The sequence below is a fragment of the Emydura macquarii genome, unplaced genomic scaffold (genome assembly GCF_026122565.2).
Source record: "Emydura macquarii macquarii isolate MOO-44397 ecotype Brisbane River unplaced genomic scaffold, CSIRO-AGI_Emac_v2 contig_113, whole genome shotgun sequence".
Lineage (NCBI taxonomy): Eukaryota > Metazoa > Chordata > Testudines > Chelidae > Emydura > Emydura macquarii.
The window spans coordinates 729,630-755,570 of record NW_027130250.1 but is presented as its reverse complement, the minus strand read 5'-3'; the positions used below and the strand labels follow the sequence as shown (position 1 = coordinate 755,570).

General features: G+C 41.7%; 1 long non-coding RNA gene across 3 annotated transcripts in view; it reads left to right on the top strand.

Annotated features, from left to right (window-relative positions):
* Positions 1-25,941, top strand: part of LOC137150052 (uncharacterized) — a 316,781-nt gene that overhangs the window by 59,209 nt on the left and 231,631 nt on the right. Inside the window, exons 3-4 of one of the 3 annotated variants that reach the window (XR_010918889.1) lie at positions 11,861-13,230; positions 14,073-14,465. The exons of 1 other annotated variant lie outside the window; for it this stretch is intronic. This is a non-coding gene — a long non-coding RNA (uncharacterized lncRNA). Of the gene's footprint in view, positions 1-11,860; positions 14,466-25,941 lie in introns of those variants that run through there. One more of the 3 variants, XR_010918888.1, reaches the window with a different exon arrangement.

Here is a 25,941-nt window from a genome sequence, read left to right as displayed (position 1 = left end):
GTAAGGAATTGTATTTTATGATACATGGGGAAAATAGTCTGGATTGATTCATTCTACTTATCTCACCATCACTGCCTAGAAAAGTGTTACATCTCTTTCAAATTAAATCAGTATTTCAAGTTATATAAACTTCAGGCTCCAGTTAAATTAAGCGCTGCTCAAAAGGGAGTTTGTGGGCTAGAAATGATGAATCAATAAACAATGAATGTGCTTTTGAATCCAACTGGGTTTGTTTGTGTTTTTCCTAATAAGGCAACATAGGAAATAAAATGCCGGATACATTTTCAGAAGTGATTTAGGCTCTTAGGATTCTGAGGTCAAGATCCTCCAAGGTATTTAGGCACTTTACTCCCACAGGATTAGTGTCTAATTCAATACTGAAAATGAGACTTAGGCTCTACAATCAATCAGGGTCTTGCTTTTGAAAATGTTCCCCTAAATCTATTTCAATTTTATTTAAAATTTGGCTAACTGAACATTGTGTGGCAACACTGTTTTCCTTTTATCAGATTTAAACTGGTTGCCTTTTATGGAATGTCCCTTTGTTCTTGTATTAGGTGAAAGGGTAAATAGAAATGCCCTATCCACTTTCTCTGACATTTGTGTTCTCTATACCTTTATCATGTCTCCTCTTATTCATTACCTCTTTAAAAAAGACAGCCCTGTGTATTGAATCTTTCTATCAGAAACATTTGTGGCATGATAACTGTACTCCTCTGCGTAACACACTTGCAACCAGGTGAATTCTATCATGCTCTCAGCCTGACGATGATAATGAATAACCTTGTAGAGCAAACTCGGCATTCAGCAGCGGAATCATCAATATGATTGTAATACAAATGGCTTCACTAGCAGCTAGCCAGTGTGCTTAATGGGCTTCAACAAAATAATAGCGAATGACTCGCTTTGATGTGTAGGCCAAAATGCCACTTCCATCACGAGATACTGGTGCTTGACCTACTTACGTCTTTATCTGCAACGTGCCACGTTCTGTGCCACTTCACTTCCTCTACCACTTCATTTGGAGCCTTGCTTCCTCCATCAAGCCTCTAACATTCGCTGCAGTCGCTTCCTGTCAGAGCATTCACCCTTTCTTCCACCTCTGTTCAGGAAGCGCATAGCAATAAGATATTGCTATATAGCTGTCATTTCCGCCCTCCAACAAATCTCGCCACTGCAGGGTGTCTGGAGGTTGCAGATGCTTAATAATGCTCTTCCCGGCTCTGTCAACTGATTTCAATGCTGCATACCCTTTTCAGCCTGAATGTGTTGCACAAGGTGTGCAGAGCATGTCCACACACAGGTATTGCAAAGATTCTGACAGTCCCATATTACATGCTCACTGCTAAACAAATGTTTGTTTGTACTAATCTCTTTGAGCCGTATCTTCTCCTCTGCTTCTGAAGGGGATGAAGAGTAGCTACATCTCTCTCACTCTGTCTGTGTGTGTGTGTGTGTGTGTGGGGCGGGAAGGGATAGGGTATGGATGGGGAAAATGCTGTATCTGCAGCGTCTTGCCTTGACCCCACAGAATTGCCTGTACAGATGCCATGGGCTCTGCACCTTGAATGAAATTCACCCCTATGCAGAGGGCTAGTATTAGGCCTGTGTACCGATTAAGTCCCATTTAAGTGATGCAGAGGCCTTTGCTGACTCTGCAGGGAGAATTTCACCTTGTGGGAGAGGAGAAGAACAAGGTGATAGAAGAGTGATGCTTCCTTCTCCCACCCAAAAACTCATGTCACGTGATCACTGACATATCTGCTTTCCCCCTTTGTGATATGGGAAGGAATCCAGAATGTAAATGTAGTGAACTGTGGAAAACTTCCTCATTTGATGTGGCTCGTTAATGCTCAAGCCAGTGACATGGCCCATCAGACAGGCAGGGAAAGAACAAGCTGGGAGCTGTTGATGGCAAGAATTCATTCTAATACATGCTCAGCACTACATTGGACAGCATAGAGCACCTGGCAATCCATGGTCGCTGAAGACCAGAAGTGCCAGTCAAAGCATGAAATTGACTGGCTGTGTACGTATTGGGGAAGCATGTGATGGCTTGTAGATGAATCCAACAGAAAGCTTGACCCAGAAAACGGGCACCATTTTTAGCTTCATACAGAGAATGGGCACCTATGTGAAATGTCTCTCCTCATGCTCACACATAACTAGAGCTTTCCATTCCTCCCCTCCATATCCGGTTACACCAGTTTCAAGTTTTCCACTGTGGATTGTTCACTTCTGTGACAGTGCTAACTAGTGCTAACAGTGCTAACTGGACTGACCCAATCCTCCAGAGACCCTGGGCCAGATATTAAGCTGATTATAAATTAACATACCTCCATTGAAGTCAGTGGAGCCTCATGAATTCATACCAGCTAAGGACTGAATTCTATATAATTATAAAGGAGCAAAAGGCATAGAAGATTTCAGAATTGATTAATTGCCACATTGTATAAAGCCAATGGGTTATTGAGTCCAGTATCTTGTGGTACTAGCTGAGTAAGAACCCTTGTAGCAGCCCATGAATGGATAAATGCCTAGCATGGACAGCTTGTTCCTAAACCCCCATTAGTTAGAATTTGGCTTGTGCCCTGAATCATGAGGATTTATTGTACCTAGAAGATGCAATAGAGAAGCCAACAGGTAAAAAGTGTCTGACTGGGCTTTTTCACTATAGGGCTGGATAATATATAAGTAGAGTCCAATCTATTGACTGTCCCTTCAACCAGCTGCATATCCTCCTCTTTGTTGTGATTTTTTCCCCACTAATTCTAATAACATTAATAACCCCAAATGGAATCTTATCTTCTCATGCAGGCTCTTCTGAACTTGTCAAATAAATTCTATCACAAGGCATATTAATCTGGCGTATGGAAATGAAGGGAAGGTCTGATAAATCAAGATATAAGTGTAAAAGCATTTCTAATGAGCACACATTGTGTTAAATAATGGCAATATCGCTAGAACTAGCGGAGATTTAATTAAAAAAGACAACAGAGAGAAAAAGGGAGAGACCAGTGGAGGGAGTAGAAGGCAGAGTCCGTTTCCCTGTGCTGCTAATTATATACTGCATCTCATCAAATGTAATGCACCATTACTCCGAGGAAGTGCAAGATTCACCATCTTTGGCCACACACCCGCTCTATCACCTCAATCTTTCCTTCGCTGTGCTTCATTAAGGTGACAATAGCTGAATGCTTATGAGCATTTCTAAAACTATTGGGGCTCATTTTCCATTCTCTTGTGCCAGCCCTCCTTTCTCTCATTATTGAACTTTTGTTTTATGGTAGCACCCAAAGGCCTTAATTGGGATTGAAGTTCCATTGTGCCGAGTGCTGTACAAAGAAAAGAGAAGGGACAAACCTAGCTCTGAGGGACTTCAGACACAGGCAAAGAGATGGGCATGGTGATACAACATATTGGACAACCAGATGAATATGCTGCAGAATTGGCGCAGAATTGATAGTTTGTGTAGATTATGTATTTTTAAGTGGGGTTCAAGATAGGGAATGAAAGAAAGAAGGAAGAAAAGGAATAATTATAGTTTGTTACTGTCTAGCCATGATCAGCAGGCTGGGTTTTGGAAGCACCATGGGACGGCTTAAGCCACAGCTGGAAATCACAGCTGATTGAAGCCTGCACTCCATTTAGGCTTCTCCTACATTCCTCATGTGTTGGGGGGGAGGGGGGATGATCTGGAGGGAGAACAGAGGAAGTCTCACGAAGCCTTAGGAATTTATGTTGAGGCAAAATTAAGGCTCTTATAATAATCACCCTAGAACAAAGGGGATTATGAGACAACCAGCAGGAGTGAGATTTAGGGGCTACTTAAAGGGACAGTTAAGATGAAATGTGACATCTTTCCCTTTCTATGCAAGCTGTAATTCACACTTTGAAGTCTATTATTCCTTTGTTTCTCAACAGCAGATTAACTGTTTTCAACCTCTTAGGCGCCTCATGAGGAAAATGTTTGCTGAAAATGGCTACATTTCAAGACCTGTTGTGGAAGGTTTTTGTATTGTTCAGGACTAATGGGGCTGCCCCTTTGCTCAGCTCCTCCCTGTTAGATGATGCACAAAGACTCCATACCCCTTTTCAAAGATTAACGTCATGGGTTTGCGTTCCAGGATGCAGGGCGGAGAGGGACAAACATGGAGATGAGCTGACAGCAAGGAGCTGCTGGAGATTGTAATATGAGCTCGGACACAAAGCAATGGAATGGTTGAAACTATTCACAAGGATGGTGGTGCAGAGAGGAAGTGTAGGAAGCAGGGCCTTCTCTGTGCATAGCTGTGAGCTATAAGGAGCACAGGTGGAGGGATAAAGCAAGTAGAGACCATCCAAGGCCTCAGATTGAATCCAGACACATATTCAAATTGTCCAAGAATACAGGGGTGCTTGGATGCAGGTTTTGGTTTATCTTGAAGCCGGTGCTGAAGTGACTAGGAACCTGATCCAAAGCCCATTAATTCAATTGGGGTTTTTCCATTGACTTCAGTGGGATTTGGATCAGATCCTCGGAGTAACATTTGAGTAAGAAGAGGAAAATGAGACTGATGGAGAAAAAATGTGCAAAAATGGTTACAAAATAATGGGGAGAGCAGCAAAAGAGAGATTTAGAAGGAGAAAAGAAGGGCAGGGGGATACTAGAGGTCAAAGCAAGGAGTTACTGTAAGCTAGGGGCTACATCAGGCGCCTGGGAACCAGGACTCCAGGGTTCTATTCCTACCTCTAGAACGGAGCATGCTTTGGAGGGCAGAACAGGAGGCAAGTGGGAACAAGGACTCCTGGATTCTGTTGCTAGTCCTGGTACTGATTTGTCGGGTGACCTTGAGCAAATCACTTCACTGCCATGTGCCTCAATTTCTCCATCTGTAAAACACAGATAAGGCTTCCCATAGCTGACGGAGGAATAGTGAGGTTTTACGCAACTGAGATCATTAAAGACGACAAAATATTTACCATTGTTTCCAAAATTAAAGGAAATTCAGCGCACACTGACATGATTCCAAATTGAATTAATCATCTGTATCCTAATGATACAAATAGTCCGGCATCAATTTCAAGTTATTGGGCAACTCGTTTGAGAGTGTTTTCATTCATCATATTGACAGTGATGTTAATCAAATTGACTATCCTTAACAAAAAGCCCTGCTTCATTTGAACTATATTGCTTTTCCGCCTGAGGGGAACATTTACACAATTAACCAAACCAGATCGAATGCTAATAAAGAAAACAAATGACGATTTATGCATAATCCAAAAAAGGACTGCAATCATTTAATTAAGGGTATATATGGTACCTTTTGGGAGGAGTGGGAGTATCAGTGATGAGAAAAATCCTTTGTGTTTGAATGGAAGTAAAAGAAGACGATGGTCTGATATAGAGTTTTATTTTCAGAACTGCTGAATCCCACATGGCCACTGAAAGCTGCTTATTTCAGGCTAAGTTTATCGTAGAAATTTAGCCAGTGTAGTAAAGATCGGGATTTTTGTTTTCATTTTTGTTTTTTATGACTTCTCTATACTTGCAAACTCATCTGTAGATAGTTATATCAGCAAAAAAAAAAAAAAAAAATAACCAGGATATTTAGTTATAATAGTAAATATTAAAAAATAAACATGTTTGGAAGGGATATAAATCCTTATCCTTCTTCTGGGCTTAAACTGACCACTAACTTGAAGACCTTCCTTCGTGGACAGGTTATTCCATCATTGCCTACTGCGGGGTTCCTTGCCTGTTCCTCTGAAGCAGCTGGGTACTTGCCACAGTTGTACACAGGAGTAGTGTGATCTAGTATGGAAATCCCTATGTTTGTCATTTGTATCACAGTAGTTCCTAGTGCAGGTCAGAGCTTGATTGTGACAGGCACCGTCCAGGTATGGCAGAAGAGATATACCCTGTCCTGAAGAGCTGGTCTAATCTGGTTTGGCAATTCTTATATTCCTGTGTTCCTTTTCTGTAATGCTTAGATTGTCATTCTTGAGCCTCCTTTCCCCTCTCCCCTCACACTCCACTGACAAGGTATGAGAGAAGGCTGCTGCATCTGAAGAGAAATGCTGAACCTCTGATCATAGGCAATTCGGAATCTCTGCATCTGATAGGAACATCCTTACTTCAGAGGGTTTCAAAGTCAGAAAACACATAAAGCCCCTGTCAAGTTGATGTTCACACATTCCCAGCCATAGGTGAAAAGGCACAAAGATACGTTGGAAATTCTATTTGATGTGGGAATGGAAATGGGGGAAAAAATGGAAATAAATAAACCAAAGCCATGTATCCCGAGTTTCTCAAACACATGAGCTGTCAGCAGCCATCTGACTATTTCATGTCTATTATGCTTTGATGAGGATAGGGGAAAATGTGAAGCTTACAATTCTGAACCTCTATTTTATTTTCATAATATTGAGGCTTATCTTGGTCATTTTATTACTTTCCCTGCATTACTTTTTTTCTTAAGTTTAAATTCTTTAAGTTGAAAGGCAATGTGCTTCTTCAGCTTCCTGGGATAAATTAAATATAAACCATAAGGCAATGGATGAGACTTAAAAGAAGCTCATGTCAGAAGTGGTTTAAGATATAAACCCCCTCTAGTATCAGGGATGTTTACTCTGCTTTACATAATGCAGCTGTATGCAGAGATTCTCTGTGCTAGGATGTGGTATTGATTAATGCTTGCACAGAAGCATCTTATGGAAAATTATTCAAATAATAAAATGGAGTTGGGACAGATTTAGTGCTCAGAGGGAAACTTTGGCAGGCATAAGGAAGAGAACAGTCTGGCAAACATTCCACTGCTGCTCTCCAACCCTTTCATTTAATGGTAGCCAAACTTCTCAAAGTTCAGAGGTTAATACTCAATAAGCTCTGATGCTTCCCCGAACTTTTGTGAGTTTGGCTGAGAACTTCCTGAGAACAGGTTGACTGGTCAGATTTCTAGCATTCCTTGTTCCTCTCCTGTCTGATGATATCAAGACCCCCAACTCAGCAAAACTTAAACATATGCTTCGCGTTAGGCATGTGCTTAAGTTCTTTGACTTAAAACGGACCTAAGCATGTACTTAATGTTAATCATGTGCTTAAATGCTGTGTGAATAGGGATGGGCTAGTCAATTGGGTCCCCTCATAGTCTTTAGACCCTTCATTTTCGCTCTGGGTCAGAACCCAGAAGTGCAAAAACATTGATGGCTTTTTACAAAAGAAAATGTTACCTGATCATGTCACAACTGCTCCTTCAGAGCAAAGATTGCAGCTAAATGACCAAATCCATGTTCAAATGTAGTGGTGAATTCATTCCTCAAGGTCCATATGGTCCAAAATGGGAGCCAATAGAGCTGGTGGGTTTCTGATGTGGCTAGCAGAAGGAGCTACGCTGAGACCTCCACTTCTTTCATGTGGATCTGTCATCAAATGAGAATGAATTTTGACCTCTCATCTTGGTTGGATCTGAGTGAGCTGGAAAGTAGCATATGCGCTGTATTCCAGGGCCAACCCCAGCTCAACAAAGCATTTAAGCATGATTAACTATAGGCACATACTTCAGTCCCGTTGACTAGTTAAGCACATGCTTTGCTGAATCAGGATCTTAGCTTTAAGGTTAAATAGAAAGATCAGAAATACATACTTGGTCTCTCCAAGTTTTCAGTAGTTTGGAAGTTTGTTTTAAGTGAGCGTGACTTGAATATGTATTTCACACCTCTTCGAGAGAGAGAGACGGTGCCAATAGCTTTGCAGAGTAAGGAAAGTTCATTATGGAGTGCCCTTAATGTACAATTTAGTGTAGATGCCAGTCATTTAAATACCTTGTAAAATGGAAATGGATCGTGTAATAAGAAAGGCAATAACACTCTGAAATGTAGAATCTGCCTTTACTGGGAATGTATAATTAGTCTGGGATTCCATGAATAAGAATAGACTGTGTAGGTCAAATTCAGCCTTGATGGGAGCAGGAGTTACTTCGCTGAAGTCGATGAAATTGTTTCTACTTATATCCAGTTGGGAATTTGCTCCAGAACATAAAGAGAGAGTGAGATGGGGGGCTGGATCAATTTTTATAGTGTGGGGGCCAAGAGCCATTGAACTGAACTGTAAACCCTGTATATGATGGAAACCATTTCAAGGCAGGGGTGTGACAGAAACCCCTGGGTTCCAGCACCTATGACTTAGAATGACTTTACCAGAAGCACTACAGTGATGCAGCTGTGCCACTGTAGCTGCTGTAGTGTAGACATAGCCTGAGTGTTTATACAAAATAAACAATCAAAACGTGAAGTCCCTTTTTCAGAGAGAGGGTATCCATTAGTTTCCTATTTTGTCAAATAATCCTTTTTAGTGGGGAAGGAAGGATTCGACCTGCTGTCGAATTCCAAGTGGATGGCTGAGTGTGTAGCTATTTTTCCTGCTTTTGACAAGACAGACACACACAAGGGGTAGAAGAGAGAAAATAGTAAAAGGTGGGGAAAATATGGCTGTTTGTTGATGTTGTCAGGATACAATGTGGCTGGTCCAGCACAGATGCTTTAGTCTGGCAGGTTGCTCTGGACCGTGTCTGGCATGCCATCTGGCCTGTGGGGCAGGTTCCTCTCCTTCACTGGTCCTTCTTAGGATGAGCAGAGTTGGACGAACCATCTCAACCCGTTGTGCTGGTGCTGGGCAGTGCAGTTGGTCTCAGAATCAGATGAAAAGCTGACGGAGAGGGAGAGTGAGGGAGCGCTGGGGGGACAGGAGGAAGATTTGAGAGGATGTAAAGGATCATAAAAGGGAAGGGAAAACAGAGAAGAATCTCTTGTGTATCAAACTGGGGTCCTTGCTGGTCCTGTGGCCATGATCAGGCAACCTCACCAGTGTGTTGATCAGAACATCCCAATGGTCAAGGCTCATGGATGAAAGGCAGAGTCTCTGGAATGAAGCAGAGGCCTATCTACCTTTTCTGAGGGAATCCCAGGTGTCCATTCCACCATTTTGGTCCCCAAAGTGTGTCTCTCTAAAGCTCCAAAGGGGGTAATGGTGGGCAAAATAAATTATCACCTCATTTTTCTGTTCACCAGTAAAGCCTAATTTCTGACATACCAATTTTGGACCATTGATTTCCAATTCTATCCTCCCATGCTTATCAGTCATGATCCTACCACAGTCCTTGGATTGCATCAGTAGCCCTTTTTGTTTGAACTAATCTAGTTTTTCTGTCTCCTTTTCATACCCCTTACATCAACATTCATTGTTCCAGGTTCCTGTAATATTTTATGAACTTTCACCTGCTTTCCAACAGTTAAGATGACAATTAGGATCAATCTAGAGGTCTCTGTTATTACAACAAGGCCCATATTACCTATGATGGGAGGTGTTCATAGACATGACTTTGTTTCTAATGCAGAACTTCAGGAGACTTTTCATAACGTGTGTGCGTGTGGCATGTGATAGTACAGATGTGTGCCTAGACACCTATTTATGGATCAGTGTGAGCACACTGGGTGAACCTGGATGAAACTGAGCCTTGTTAAAAACCTTTCCCTGAATTCTTCTGAAAACGTGCCCCATGTAGGTGTCTGTGACTGTGGATCCATGTGCACACAGATCAACATTTTCAGATCTGAACTCTGAAACTTAGATTTCCCTCCAAGATTTCTCACAGTTCAATTTTCACCTGAGCACCTGATTTTTCAAGGGGCTGAGGACCTCCAACCCCCATTGAAATTGTCTGCGGTGTAAAACATTCCTAAGAGACTTCTAGTGTGGTAAAGCCATGTGAGTGTAAGCAAGAGTCATGTGTTCCACAAATGCATCTAAATAATACATGCCTCACTATTGTGAGTTACTTAGAATTGATGAAATGCTCCACAGGCAGTGCTAAATTTGGAGACTGTCCTCTGTAGCTAAAGCTTGTTATTGTTTTTGAAGTATTTCTGAGCAGAGAATCAGCACAAGGTAAGTGGCAGTAAGAAAATAAAGCGTAGTGCTGTGTCCATTTACTGTACTTGAACCATTCAAACAGTACAAATGATCCATTCCCAGATCATAGTCAGGAAGTTCAGAAAATGAAGGGTCGGTTAATGTCTGTGCCAAGTTTGAGGACTGAAATACAGGCCTTATTACAGGTGCTTTTCAGAGAGCTTCTTCTTAGCAGTTTTTGTTGCACTGAGGATTTGTCTGCATGGTGCCACAGTCTGACCTACAGAGTTGTGATTTGTAGAGCGCTCTAAAGCGTTGCACTCTAATTGCCCATGTAACTAGGTACCTTTTAGTTCACGCCATCAGGGTCTACACAGGGCAATGCTTCAGAGCACTCTACGAATCACATCCCCCCCGTCCAGACTGCAGCGCCATGTAGACAAGCCCATAGTTTGGTTACAACCCTCTTTAGCCATATAGCCAGAGTGAAAGGCAATGGAGGAAATCATTGCAGATATGTCTCTAAAGGTGGAGAAAGGTACGCATCAGGATAAAGTAACTAGCAACCTCAAAAATAAGAAAAAAAATGGGTGAGATTTTCAAAATGCCTAATGATTGGAACTGTGGGAATAACTGATTTTTCAGTTTGCTGGCACCTCCAAAATTAAAAAAAAAAAAAAAAAAATCATTTTGGGCTAATTAAAAATTAGGAAAAAAAATTGAAGTTTTGATAAGTAAGGAAAAATTGTTTTGACTTCAAGCATTTTTGTTTTTTTTAATTTCAAGTAATAAAATTGAAGGAAATTTTGAAACAAAAAGTTATTTCAAACTGAAAAATCAAAATGTGGTGTTTAGAAAATGCCAAAAAGGAAATCCCCGCCACCACACCCACCCACACACTTAGAACATTACACCAAAAGGCTGTTTTCAAATTTAGGATTTTCCTTAAATGAGTTTTGCACTGTTGAAGATGGAGGGTAGCTTTTCAGAGCTGCTCAGCACCTGCAGCTGCCACTGACTTCAAGAAGACTGGAGGATGCACACCACATCTGATAATCAGGCCAGTGGAGACAAAGCTCCTCTCTTCATCCATAGAGCAGGCTCCGGTGTTGGCAGAAACAGTGTGAGCTTCCCCATGCAGAGTGGCCACTTCTCGGTGGAGGGAGGGAGCTCAATCTTTTGCACATTCTCTCCTCAGCCTCTCTTCTGAAACTGCCAACAAGCGGCTAATTCGTTCCAGTTATGATGGGTTATAAGGATGTTGGACCCCCTGTCTTTCAGGAATTGGATTAACTGCCTGTGACTCAGCAAATACCTAACAAATGGCAACTGAAAGCTTTTAACCACTTAAAACCACTTTGGTGTTGCATTTATGCCTGTGATTTAGAGAGTTGGGGTGAGGTTTTCAAAGAGCCTAACTCCCTTAAATTCTTAGGAAAATCCCACCTTTAAGGTTCTATATTCCTGCGGTCAGCTATTGTTAATCCAGAGCTCTTTCTGTGCATCAAGAAATGTTGAGGTAGCAGAATGAAGAACATTGACAGAGATGCATTTTTGGAGGGAAAGGGAAAACCTTGTCTTTATCGAACACTGTGATTGCAGATCATTCTGTGTGTGTATACATATATATATTTTGTGTGTGTTTATATAAAAATTGGAAGGAGGTTTTGCAACCTTTAAATCTTTTCTTGTCATTTCATGTTCCTGATGTTAAATTTTTGCTATGTTAATGTCATCCTGGGTTGGTAATATTTACAACACCTAAATCAATGTTGAGGACACACAGAATATTGAAGGATCAACTCTACTTATTTCAGACACACTTTAATATTTTGACTGCCAGACCAGAGTTCAGGAAATAACTGTGGTAAAATGATAATGAGAAGTTTAACAGTTTTATGATGGTTGAGGCTGACTTTATGAAAGTTGATAAATTTCATCTTGTAGGTTTCAATTTCTCATTCCCTACAGAGAGATGGGGGAGAATACATTGATACTGCATTTCAAATTGGCTAGATCAGAAGGAACAGCAGCTAAAATCCATTACAACCCAATTACATCCATCAACTGAAGCTGTGTGCATTCATTCGTGAACATCAGCATTTAATCCATAAAGAGGAACTAATGAGAAATTTGAAAATGGAATCCACGCATCAGTAACTTTGGAGAGATTTTGCTGGGATTAATGAACTGCCAGAACATCGTCAACACACTGAAAACCTATTCTCTCTAGGTTTGTTTACTGACCAAAAGAAAGAGGGTTTTTTTCTTCTGCCTATTCTTCAGCATGTTTTATCTTGTGGTTTATTTTTTCACACATTCCTGGTTCAGGAAGTGAAATTTCATCCACATTTAAAAACAAATAGTTATTCCTTGATCAACCATTGGACATCATCTGAATGGTTAGCTAAGATCCTCAGATTACCCTGCCCGATAATCCTCTACTGAATCTGTACAACTATCTACAGAGATCTTGACTTCCATGAGTCTACAGGAAACTAAGGAATTGGAGCTACTCCATGCTAAAAAAAAAAAAGATAACAGGGTTAAGATAAGCAGATACTTCATTTTAGCTGGCCATAGCAATGTAGGAAAGTTGTAGAAAAGTTGCTAGAGCCCATTCATAAATTCACCTTTAAGCTCTCCTTGGAAAATGCTGTACCAGCTAATGGCTGTCTGCTTCCCTGGAACTACCAGTAAGGTATTTGTCCAAAGAGTGCAGATTAAATTGAACCCATAGGAAAATTAACCTCTCGGATGGGAGTTAAAATGGATAGTAATCACAAAGATCTGACTAGGCTACCATATATAAACAAGGCAGTAAGCCATCACTCATCAAGGTCATGCAGTTAAATGACAGCGAGTACAAATGGTCTTTTTGAATGCTGCAGGGTGTAATATTGCTGAATCCTTTTCTTTATCACTTAATGGTCTAAAACTGTAATTATATTTTGGTTGTAGTTAAAATGCATATTAATTCCTCCATGCCTTTCACCCAGAGGTGCATAATAACATGCGTAGGTATTTCAGGATCCATCAGTGAGCATCCCTGCAGGCATATTGCACTCTGATACTCAATTGCAACTTGCAATTGCTACTTGCAAATAAATCTCCCTTATGTTCCTAACCTTATTTTCCCTTGGTACCCAAGTGTGGCCTAGTGAGGATTGATGGCTTAATATATATTTCTTCTTCTTTTATTTTGATAGATCTCTGTCACATCCACCAGTCAGGAAAACAGTTCCCTTGCTTAAGAGCAATCCAGCAATATTTCCTCTCAGGAATCATTCAACTCCATATTGAAACAGCAGAGCTGATCTCCAAGTAGACAGATCTGACAGGTAGCTCCTCTGAGATCCCCCTTTTCGATTGCTCTCCTGATTCAGGCATGACTGGTTTGGGCAGAGAAGAGAGGGATGAGAGATAAAACGAGAGATAAAGCAATAATATGTAATGGACAGAATGTTTCAGCAATAAAAGCTAAAGAAGAGGGTGTGGGGAGAAATCAGAAAGTTGCATGATGGAGAGAGCTAAGCGCAAAGCACCCTGTGTATTATAGCTAGCTTGAGGTGAAAGATGGTGCCATGGTTAAGGTCACTAGGACTTGGAAGAATCTGGGTTCAAATCCAGGATGTGTCTAGGACAAGTCACTTAATCTCTCTGTGCCTCATTTTCCTGTCTGTGAAACGGGAATAATGTTTCTTTTATTTTTCTTGTTTATTTAGATTAAAAACTATTAGGGGGCAGAGACTTTCTCTTTCTGCAGGGCAGATTCTCAGCTGATGTCAGTTGTCATAGCTCTACTGAAGTCTGTACCAAAATGTATACCAGCTAAGGATCTACTCTTGTGTTTTCACAGCATGTAACATGATGGGGCCTCTGTTTTGTTCAGGTCCTCTGCGTTATCTGCTGTAATGCAAATACATAATAACAGTAATGATCTGAGTTCTGCAGCACTCCAGTGCAGCAAACTGGAGATTCTGCAACAGCTCCAGATAAATTATAAAAGGGAAATCTTTATTTAATTAAAAATGTCAGTAAATAATACTAGGAACGCTGGGCTAAATGCATTATTTAACTTGATACTAAGTTCAGTTTATTTTATGCTGCCCCTGGATTTTCAGTGTTCAGTTTTACAGAATTTTGTTTTGAAAACACATGGCAGCATTGTAGAATTTTTCAGGGAAGAAGGAAGAGGCCTTCGTGTCTGGCTAGGATGGTGCTGGACTTCTGGCACTCTGGAATGTATGAGAAGCAGTGTGGGAATGTAGGGGGGCAAGGACTGACATTCTGCACAGACTTTGCGCATGTGCCTGAATTTTACCCGGGATGAGCAGTGAGGCCAAATTCACATTTGCAGTATTGTTTTGAAACCCACTGTCAAAGTTGGCCGAGCAAACCATTATCAATAGATTGGAGGGGCAAGAAGACAAGGAATGATAACTCTGAGAAAGAGCTACAGCATGAGGCTGAAGACAGGAGCTACGAAGAACAAGGCAAAGACAGAGGCATGGAACAAAGACAGAGGACATAAATATAAACAGAAGAGTCAAAAATATGAGTGTTCTTGAACTAAAAATCCTAAAAATAAAATTGGTTAGGATTAATCAAAACATTTTGTTTTAATTAATTTTAATTTTTTTTACTATAAATTCTAATTTAAAATTTGAAACAAATTTTTTCAAACCAAAAAACCCCAGAATTTTCATTTAGAAAGTGTGAAAATGGGACATTTGGAAAAAAAAAATGGAAGTTTTTGAAATTTTCAAAAATGATAAACTTGTCAAAACCCAAACCTTTCACGTGAAAGGCTTCACTTTTGATGAATCAGCATTTTCCAACAAAAAAAGTGAAATTGAAAAAATCTTGACCAATTCTAATGAGGGAACAGAGGAAGAACCTGCTCAGACGTTCTCGTTGTTTTGCAGACACAATTGGGACAAACACTTTATTTTGTCCTTGAGCTGAACTGATACACTCAGAGGCAAATGGCCAGTGTGCTCAAACACTGAAGAAACTGTGTGGTCTAGGGCTGGATCAGCAGAACAGGAGTCAAAAGCTGATTCTGATCTCACTAACTTCAATTTTCATCTCTGTAACTCCACTTACTTAAGCAGAGAAACTCCTGATTCACAACTCTGTAAGTAAGAAAAGAATCAGCCCCCTCAGGTCATAATCCTAACTCAGTGACTCAGTTTCCCTTTGCATCAGCATAGTGACAGAACTTTCCTATGAGGAATTGGAAGCATTATTTTTATATTTATGATTGTTTTGATCAGTGGAGTGGATGTGTGAAAATGAAGGGCATGAAAAAATGTTTTAAGGAATTTGCATTCACAATTTGGAAATATCGTAAAGAAAACTTTTTAATCTCTCTACGGTTTACAATTTCCCTTATTCTCATTTGGCTGACGGGCATAATTCTCAAGCCTTTGCAATGGCCAAAAAAGTCATTGCCAAATATAAATACTTTTTGTCTCAACCCCAGCACTTACTTGACATGTCTTGGTTTTTTTCAGCACGTCTGATACTGCCTAGGCAATTCTGAGGAACCCTTGAGGCATGAAATCCTCTATGTTAAACCTAAGATAATATTACTCATTTCAATCATCTAGATTATAGCTGCAGAAATGTCCTATGGGTTAGATTTTATCACCAAAGACACTTCTATATCCATGCTTGCTTGAGGTTTAAACTGGCTTAATGAGTTTTGCTCTAGATAGCAACGGGTCTAACTTACCTCCTGTTTCTATGAAAGAGAGCTAAGATTTGTCTTGATGAAATTTAATAGCTGAACCTTGTTTAGATACAACCTTCCCAATCAAATTATTTCAGCAGAAACACCTAGGCTAGGTATCAGCAGCTGCTGTCAAGTTGAGGCTAGCAACAGAAGAATTGAATTAGAAAAAGTGCTTGTTAAACAGACGCCGACGTCTGAATAAGAGGTAGAGATGAAAGACTAAATTCTATCCTTGCGTTTGTATGTGTGGTGCCCACGGATTTCAGGAATAGCTTAGACCCTGCATTTGAAGGCCTGCAGACCCTTGAAGCCCATCCCAGGACTTCTAGGCAGGGAGCTTGGAAGCCCTGAGAGCTCATAAGAACGGCCATACTGGGTCAGGCCAATGGTCCATCTACCCCCGTAACCTATCTCTGACAGTGGCCAATGCCAGGTGCTTCAGAGAGAATGAATAGAACAGGGCAACTTTAAAGAGATCCATCCTTCGTCCAGTCCCAGCTTCTGGTAGTTAGAGATTTAGGGACACTCAGAACATAGGGTTGCATCCCTGATCATCTTGGCTAATGTACAATGATAGATAAGCTCACAGAGGATAGGTCCAAGTAAATAATAAAAAAAAATCTTGAAAATTGCATCAGCCATGCTGTAATGAACATCACCACTAATAGGCCTATCAGAAATGCCATAAGCTTTGCAGTCGGGGTGAGAAGAGCAACGGATGCACTGTCCCTGCCCTCTAAAACAGAGCAAGAAAACAAAGGATTGTTTTTGAAGATTTGCTCCTTTGCGCACGCTCTTTATGGGCCTCACCTAGCCCCACTGCGATCAATGGAAGGACTCTCATTGACACAAATAGGAGCTGGTTCAAGTCCTGTTTCCTGAACTACTAGACAACCAAGTCACTTCCGTAATTCAAGTATGTGTCCTAAATCTGTGAGGCTGGATTCCCCATTGCCTTGTGGGGTCACTTCTATCTTGGCAAAGTGGGTGTTAATTGTAACTATAGGAGAACATTTTTACAGCCTGAGACGTTTGCTTTGGGAAGAGAGAAACAAGGTGCAAAGAGGTAGAGAATAAGACCAACACAGTAAAACTGGCAGAAGGAGGAAAATATGGTGAGATGTGGGAAAGCTGAAGTTTGACAGAGGCCTGTTGCAGGTGGAAAAGCTGCAGAGAAGAAGATTCTTGCACCAACAGGGATGAGATGTTTCTGGGAGAACACACAGATGGGGGCAGTAGGTGAGTAAAGGGACCAGGGAGAGAACAATAAGTTTGAGATGAACTGTCCATAATTGGGAGTAAGAATTCCCTAATTCTCTGTAAGTATGGATCTCTGGCTACACCTGTAGGGCCAGTTCTTCAGTCGCAGTATATAGGCATAGATCCAGCTTCAATGGACTTACACTGATTTAGCTGCGGATCTGGCCTACAATGTTTGCTCTGTTTATGGTTGTAGCATTCATATTCTCCTTTATCCTCCTTTTAGAGAGTATAAATATCTTTAAGAACGAAAGAGCAGGACAACATCACCTGCTAAAGAGCAAGCTGTTTATCAGAACACCCACTTACTTGGGTTTTCATGGAATGTGCACTGTTTTAATCTCAGTCATGGTTCTGTCAAAAAACCTCCATCAATCATATTCCAAGAACAGCTCCTTAACTACCTATTGTTTTCTTTTCAAATACCTAGTGTTCATCTTCCTGACAGTTCTGACGCTCATATTGCTAAGGCTTCGAATGCCACATGTTGCAGGCAGCTGAAAACTTCAAACAAAAAAGGGAAAATAGGCACAGCACACGCAAAGTATACACACAAATCCATTCCTTGATCTGTAATGAAGTATTTATATAAACACACAATATATACACACATTCACTACTACATAAATATAGAAATGCAGGCGCGCACACACATTCATACACATAGACATATACACAAATTCACTATGATGTGTGTGTGTGTGTGTGTGTGTGTGTGTGTGTATGTATATATATGTGTGTATGTATATATATGTGTGTATATATATATATGTGTGTATGTATAAAAACACCCACACACACAAGTGCATGTATATATATGTATGTAGACACACAAACACACAAGGTACTTAAGTGTGTGTGTGTGTGTGTGTGTGTGTGTGTGTATGCATATGTGTGAATATGAATAAAACAGAGCTTCACCTAGCATCCCCTACACCTGCTTTTCCAAATGGATGCCGCATTGTAACAAGTTGCGTTGGATTCTCTCTCCTTGAATGTGTATTGTGTCGTGTATGATGATGTGACACCGAGTGACTGCTGTGTGAAATCACAAAATCCATTGTGACAAGTGACTTGGCATGCTGAAGAGGCAGCATTGGGGTGAGAAGCTGGACTCTGAGGTTACGCAGGTTGGGTGACCACTGCAGTTTTCCAAAACAACAAAAAGTGTCTTAGTTCCTTTATTTCAACTTCGGTGGCGTGAAAGCTGGGCAGCTGGTCTAGAGGGCACCCGACAGGGCTTTTCCATCTCTAGAGCCCAGTCCATTTACACTGCCTAGCACAGAATTCCCCATGTCCAAAATGTCCTGGCTACACTCAGCTGGTGTGAAGTCCCTTAGGGAACAGAGTAGCTGGCAGAAATTAGAACAGCCAGCAAGCTCCTTAGCTTATGTCAGGTCGTAGAGATGGGCAGATCTGGCCTGAGAACCAGGGAGCTGTACCTGGCTCCCTGATAACCTTCCATTCCTATGCAGCTTCACTAAGCTGAAATTCAACACTGCAGAGGAACCTGACCCCGATGTGTTTAAATCTTTGACCTGCTGAAAATTAAGAAGTCCTAGATATTCTCTTGCTTAACCTTCAAAAGGCTGAAGCTTGAGACTTCAGCCCAAGATGTGTACCACCCAGAAATGCATGCAGGCAAGAATGCAGCTTTATGGCTTCACTGTCAGGGACCCTATAATAGAGACTGTGATGGCTATGACATTTGCTCGAGGATTCGGTCTGTTCTATAGGACTCATCCTCCTCCTGGATTTTAGTTGTTCCTTCCTCAGTTGGCTTTGTGTAAAATCCTGTTTTGATGCCTTCCCCCCATGGAAACCCAGTGCAGATGAAACAAGAAACTCACAAAGCAACCCCAGTGTCTCCTGGTGCTGACTGCATCTAAATAAATATTTGTCGATGGCGATGGGGGGATGGCTTCTGACAGTAACTTGCAAGATACGAGTCCCCTCCTCCTGCTATCCAAATGGCAAGGGTTTGTTTGTGCAACTGCAAATTAGCTACCACAAAATAATTTTTACTTCTTTCTTTTAAAAAAAGCACGGCGCTTGCAACCTGGGGCTTCATTGACATTTGGAGAGATTTCTGTTTGTTAGGTTTTTTTTTAAGGATGTGCATATGAAACATCAGCATCTGTTACTATGTCCTACTTCCTGGATCCAGAGTGCTGAGAATCCCTGCTCAAACTCCCCTCTGCTTCGAGGGCCGTGTCACAGCCACCTTCCTCCTGCCTTTGAGAACATGACAGGTGAGGTCCCCTCTCACAGGAAATAAAAGCCACACTTCAATCAACACAGCAACCCTGGACTTAGTCGGGGTTGGCCCTGCTTTGAGCAGGGGGTGGGACTAGATGTCCTCCTGAGGTCCCTTCCACCCCTCATCTAGGATTTCAGGATTCCAGAGAGAGCCATGTTATAAATGCTGGCATTTGTGCAAAGGCTGACCTGTTTCTCAGCTGCAGCATCAGGGACTTTGGGGTTAGGGAGAGCCCAGGTGTATTTTCTATAGCAGCATCAGAGTCTTCAGGGAGACATTGGAGGATCTGGGCACAGACCCTGGGGACTTCAGGATGCTAGAGGATAGAGCCCTAGGCCAGAGCTGGGACTTCAGGGAGATAGAGCATGTGGCATTGTATCTGGCAGTGACACAGGGAACTTCACAGTAACTGAGAATGGGGAGTTGGTTCTAGTCAACAATCCTGGGGGCTTCAGGGTATTAGAGAATAAGGCAATGGACCTGGGAAGCTGCCCTGAATCCCCCAAATCAGGTGTTTTTCAAGGCTGGGATTCACAAACGAGACAAAAATCTTGTCTTTGAAGTGGAGTAGAACAAAGCATGCTAAAGAACTATTAATGAGCGTCAGCAGAGTCCACGGCCGACACTTCGTGGATGGCAGGCTACTGCATGGTAGAGTCACACCCCAGCTTGCCACCGACTAAATGTTTGTGTGGTCAAGTCCTGAATCTACAATCCATTGTTTTCAAGTGTTGCTAAATTCATCCAAATGAGTTCTCCCATCCCTAATTAAGAGGCAGCTTGTCATGTCCCTTTCTTGCCTGTGACCCTGGCTAGTGCATGTCCTTTTCTTGTACTTGTTGCAGGGAAAAAAAAACCCTCTGCAAACTGCCAGTTTCAGCTAAAATCCAAACATATTTTCACTTTCCCACAATTATTTAACTGTCTCCCTAATTAATTCCACAGCCTGAAATAAATTATTGACTTAGCGCACTCTCTTGTTTTCCATGACAGCTTCGGCAGTAAACAGGCCATTAACAATTCATAATGAGTAGCTCATGTTTGGTTTTTTTTGTATGTGTGCTAATTTGGTTCCCCATTAGAGACAGCCTTAGACTGTGCTCATACCCTGTCTGCAGATTCAGGGTGAATGTGACACCAGGTGACTGTTATGTGCAGTGCTTTCGAGCAGGAAAAGCACTCAGAGTTGGCAAAACAAGTTTTATTTTCTGGATTTCAATTCACAGGGAAGCAACAAGTGAGAAGATATTTTCTTTCTGCTCCTTTTATTCCCCTTGGTTTGTGGCCAGTGATTGTTCTAGAGGTCAGAGAGTTTGAGTCTCAACTCGTATCCATGTAAATCAAGATTAACTCCATTTAACTTAATAGAGCTTCACTAGCAAAACTAGTCCTTGAGGAGAATCAGGTGCTGGGAATCCCTCTATCTTTGTGTTTATATTGTGCCCATCAATGTGGTATCTGGTTGGTAAATTAAGATCCCTGGATTCTGTTCCCAGCTCTGCCACTGATTCCATGTGTGACCATGGGCAGGCCCCTTAGCTTCTCAGTGCCTCTGTTTCTCTATCTGTAAAATGGGGGAAATGATATTGACCTGCCTCAAATCCTGTTAGGAAGCTTAATTAATTAATATTTGAAAAGCACCAGTGACTTCAGTGGGCTCTCAGTCAGAAAATTTGAGATTGGACAGAGCTTGGCTCCAATAAAAGAGATTACCTCACCTTGTCTTTCTCAACTTTTTCATCCCTCATTTTCCCTCCCATAAAGATTACGGGCCAGATTTTTACACCTCATATTTCCAGGTTGAACAAATGCCACTTGGATGACTACCCAGCATGTAGATGCTATCAATTATCTAGGCTTCTAAGTGACATTAATTAAGCTTCCAATCATCTGTTACTCTACTGCCTGGCATGGTCTAGGTAGCAAGGGAGTTGGACAGGGAGCCAGGAAACCATCCATTTCTGGTTCAGTCATTGACCTGTTGTGTGACCTTGGGAAAGTCATTTCATCTACCACTGGGCTGGTGGGAGGCGCAGCTGCATGGCTACAGTACTGCATGACCACTCAGAAAACTAGGGTTTAGTTCCTGACTCAGCCATACGCTGCTTGTGTAGCTATGAGCGAGCCACTTATTTGACCAGGTGCCTTGGGTCCCCATCTGTAATTCAGGATGTTGTAAAGATAAAATCTTGGCTTGTGGCTGGGCGGTGTTCAGATGCTTCAGTGGTGATGTATCAACACCCGCTATATAAGGGCTGCCAGAATAGTCGCTGGGTTCCAAATCAGACCCTATACCTTTGTGTATGCTTTTGTCGTTGTCGTCGTCCTTTTTTTAAAAAGCGAGATCTTTGCAGCAGCGAAGGGCTTGAGCTAAACAAACAGTTAAACCAGCTGATGGAAAGGAGACATTTCAATATATAACCACAGGAAAATATAAGCTCTGCCAAGATGAAAAGTTTTAATTTTAAGGGCACATCTTATTTGTGCAGTCAAATGGAACAGCGACATGGTGCTGCATAAAAGCAATGGAATGTCATGTAAACTGATCTGAAAATTACTGGTAGTTACACTATTCCCTGACAAAATGATTCACACTAATTCAAAGAAATGTTTCCTTTCACTGTCAAAAGCTTGAATGCCTATGCATGGGGGAAGAGCTGGTTACTAGAAGCTTCAGTATCGGCTTCATTTCACCTCTGCATGCTGGACTGATCAGATCTGTGTTTGGTAATGCGCAGGTGGATCTATGACTAAGAAGAGACCCTAGTTCTCATGGGGATATCTTAGTTTTGTACGTTTCATTGGGCATCTCCACACGCTGGAACATGTGCATAGAGATGCTGAGCTCCTTGTAATATATGCTGCTTTGCATCTGTTTAGTGCCATAAAAGAAGCAACAAGCAGTCTTTCCCTAGAAAGATGTATTTATGGGCTGGTGAATCTCTGCTACTGTAAATCTACTGTTTGTCTCCTCATTTTAATTAGTTTTGTCTGCAAGTGAATTTGATTGTGAAACTGTACAAACACTGAGGGTGAACTTCACCCCTGTGCAAAGGGGACAAACATAATACCCATGCATCGAGTCTTTGAAATAGAATTTCACCCTGAAAGCGGCTGCTGTGTAATTACGGATGTGTGCTCACGCCCGCTACTGGAAGAGAAAAGAGGGACAAAACACTGAATGTACAGCTAGTCAGACAATGGAAAAGGTTTTCTGGTGGGGAAAAAATGCATCTTGATATTTTTTGTAGGGGGATTTTTGGGGGGGATGAAAATGGAAAAAAAAAATTTTGTTTTGAAAGTTTTCTCACACGCCCTGCCAAAACCCAGAAAATTTTGAAAAGTGAATTTTCAGCAAGGAATCTCCCCCCGCCCCAACACTTCTATCCAAAACAATTTTGGCCAATATTTTTGATGAACTCTAGTATAATGCAGTTTGCTATCCTCAACGTTCTCTCTAGTTCCCCTGTTGGTCAGAAAAACCCACCATGACATCCTGGTCCCGCTGAAATCATTGGCAAAGTTCTCATTGACTTCAGTGGGGCCAGGATTTCACTCCTGATGCGACATGTTACTTCTCTTCCCGTGCGGGAGGTTTCTGCATCTATGGCAATTGGCATCATGTGTAGTGGGTTAAGTGTAAAATAACTTGTACAATGGTGCCACAAGAAAAATGGCAGAAATAACAGCTGTTGAGTTTGATCTTCTAGAACTGGGCAAGAAAATAAAACAAGGGAAAGCTCAAAAATAGAGAGGAAATAAAAATGAATTTCTAGCTCATTGGGCAAAATCCAGAACCCGTTTCTAGCATTGCCCACCTGATTTGCTCATTGAATTGCAAAATGAGAGACTATAAATCAGTGTTGACAACGAGGTCTTGTTTCCCTTTTTAGAGGCTTTCACTGAATAATAAATCACTCAGTTGCAGCCTACCGAGGACCTTTTAGGATTCAGTCCCATTCTCTTTGTTAGTGACTGCAAGAACTAATCCCTACAATTCAGTGTCTACAGATACCAAGACATCTCCCCTCCTCAGCCCCCACGGTTGTGTGGATTGCTTGGATTAAAAGGGGCAGAGACTTGTCTGAAGCAGCCGCAGATTAGATGTGTTTTGTACTTTCTTTGGAACATTTCAACAAGCAAACACACTTGAGGCTTTTGATACATACAGGCCTGGTCTACACTTACTTAGAAATCTGGCGGCAGTCGCTGGGAGTAGCTTGCGTAACTCCCGTTGACTTCGTAACTTTCATTTAGTGCGCCATCTCCACTGCGCTGAGCAGACAGGAAATGTCTGCCGGTTGATGCAGCGCTATGCTTTTTGGGGAGGTGGTTTTATTGAATCAACTTTCGGATCGATTGAGCGGGTCTTGGCTTCCGTTCCATTGATCCGGATAGATCGATCTGACAGCGGCGAATTTGTCACCATCAGTGTGTACGTACCCACAAAGTCGTCTTCTCCATGCCACTCTGTCAGCACCTTGGTCCTGATCTGTAACATCCTCTATTTTAATCCCACTCTTCCAGCCCTGGGTCCTGACCTGCACCACTGCTTACTTTTCCAATCCTAAGCCCCAGTGCAGCTTTGTCGATTCATGGGAAATTCTGATGGAAAATACTTGACTTCTAGTTTTGAAGTAAATTTAAACCCATGCAACAGGTCTGTTGGTCCACTGATTCCTGGAGGCTGGTTCTCCACTTAAAAAATAAACAAGGAGAAACCAATGGAAGCCTAATGAATTATTCTAAACCAAGTGTCTTGGAATTTCTACAAGTTGGTACACTTCTTGCTTTTCCAGTCCTGCCAATATACTTTAATCCTGTCCTGCAGCATCCCCTGCAATTCCACTCTGGGCCTCTGCTGTATGAAGACTGCCAGTAGTTGTGAAATGCCTGGCGTGTTTCATATTTTAGAATGTGCACAAATAGGTGCTAGTAAATAGCATCCACCCAACTCCTTTTCACCGAGACAGTCTTAACTCAGCACTCCAAGGCTGAAAGACGAAGCTTGAGGTGCTAATTTATATTTTTGTTTGAAACAAAATATAGTAAACCCAAACTCTCCATATTTACGATCCACAACTGCATCCTTCTTTGTACAAATGCAGCAGTTTCAAATGGGGTCAGTTACCAGCTCAAGGATTTTGCTGCCTTTCTAAGACAGTGGAGAAAGCACAGACAAAAGAGGAGGTTTCTCATGTTCAGGATTGGGATCACTGGGGGAGGGTAGGAGAAGAAGGCTCTAGTGCAGGGATATGGAAGAGCCAGGTTCAAAGCTTTGCTCTGACTGATTTGGAGTGGGGACTTGGACCCGGGCCTTCCACGTGTCCCATGAGTGAGGCTAGTCTGGGGGCACTCTGTTTTTTCACCAAAAATGTCAACAGATTTTAGTGTCCTCCCAATACAGAATGGGAAATGTCTGGAAAATGTTTGTGGGATGGGAGAGACATTTCCAATTCAACTCTGTCCAGGATCATGTCTATCCAAATGCAGGATGATCTCTTATCTCTGCAACCCCACATCTTAACACAACAATGAAGCTGCTACTCTGTGCCCAACTACATGCATTGCAGGACCAGGACCTAAACTGATACTTTCATTTTTCCAAACGGTCTTCATCTTTCTTTTTTCTAGGCCAGTTTTGCTGCCACTTTCTTGTTGTGCAAATTTGTTTTCTCACGGGTCTGAGAGGTAATGAAACATGTTTTTCTTTGACACAGCAGATTAGCTTAAGTATTGCAACAGGCCTTTAAGTGATAGGGGCTCTGATTACATCAGTTGGCAGTACAGGCCTGCTTTTTATGTCAGAGGAGCAGGCCAAGCAAATAAATAAATAAAAATAAGCAGGCTCTTAAATTCCATGCTTTTCCAGAACCTTCAAGACAAATCAAATCAATTCTTTCCCCTGCTACTTCTGTTGCACAATCAGAAAATCAATCTCATGCTATTGTTGGGACTCAGGAATTCAGCTGGCATTTAGAATTTTGGTATTTCGAGCTCCAAGAATCTGAAACAGAGAGGGTGGGAAAACCCAGCCTGGGCCGACTTGTGCAAGTGATTTAATTTGTATCCCTTTGTTTGAGAGAGAGACTAAAATAGGTGCAGCAGATTCTTTTAAAGGCCTTTTGGCAAACTTTGAGACACATTTTGTTCGCAGACAGTTCTCCTGATATACTGGCTATTCCTGCTATTCTCTGTTTTATTTCTACATGTATTTATTATTAGGGATGTTTGCAATGAAATGAGGATCTCTGCTGATGGGGAGCTCAGAGACTTTGAGTTTGTGATAGTGAAGATCTCCCCCCAGGGATTTATGGAGATATTCTCTTTGTTTTAAATTAGGATGTGATTGGAAGCTTATTAAATCAATGGGAGTCTTTCCCCTGGCATAATTAATAATACCTAGTGTTTTTATAATAGCATTTTTCATTGGTAGGTCTCAAAGCACTTTACAAAGGAAGTCAGTATCAGTATCCCCATGGCACAGATGGGGAAACTGAAGCACAGAGGTGAAATGACTTACCCAAAGTCACCCAGCAGTTGAGCTAAGACAAGAACCCAGGTCTTCTGAGTCCTGGCCTGGTGTCTATGTGCTAAATCCCACTGCTTCAGATTAACCTGTATCTCTCGTCTGTGTGTGTGTAGTGGTAGCAAGTAAGGGCCTCCTTTTTTTTTCAGAAGTTGCTGAGTACCCACAACTCTATGTGAGGTCAATGAGATTTGTGAGTGTTCAATGGCTCTTAAAATCAGCTCTTGAAATATCAGTAGACAGAGCAACTGCCATATCCTCGC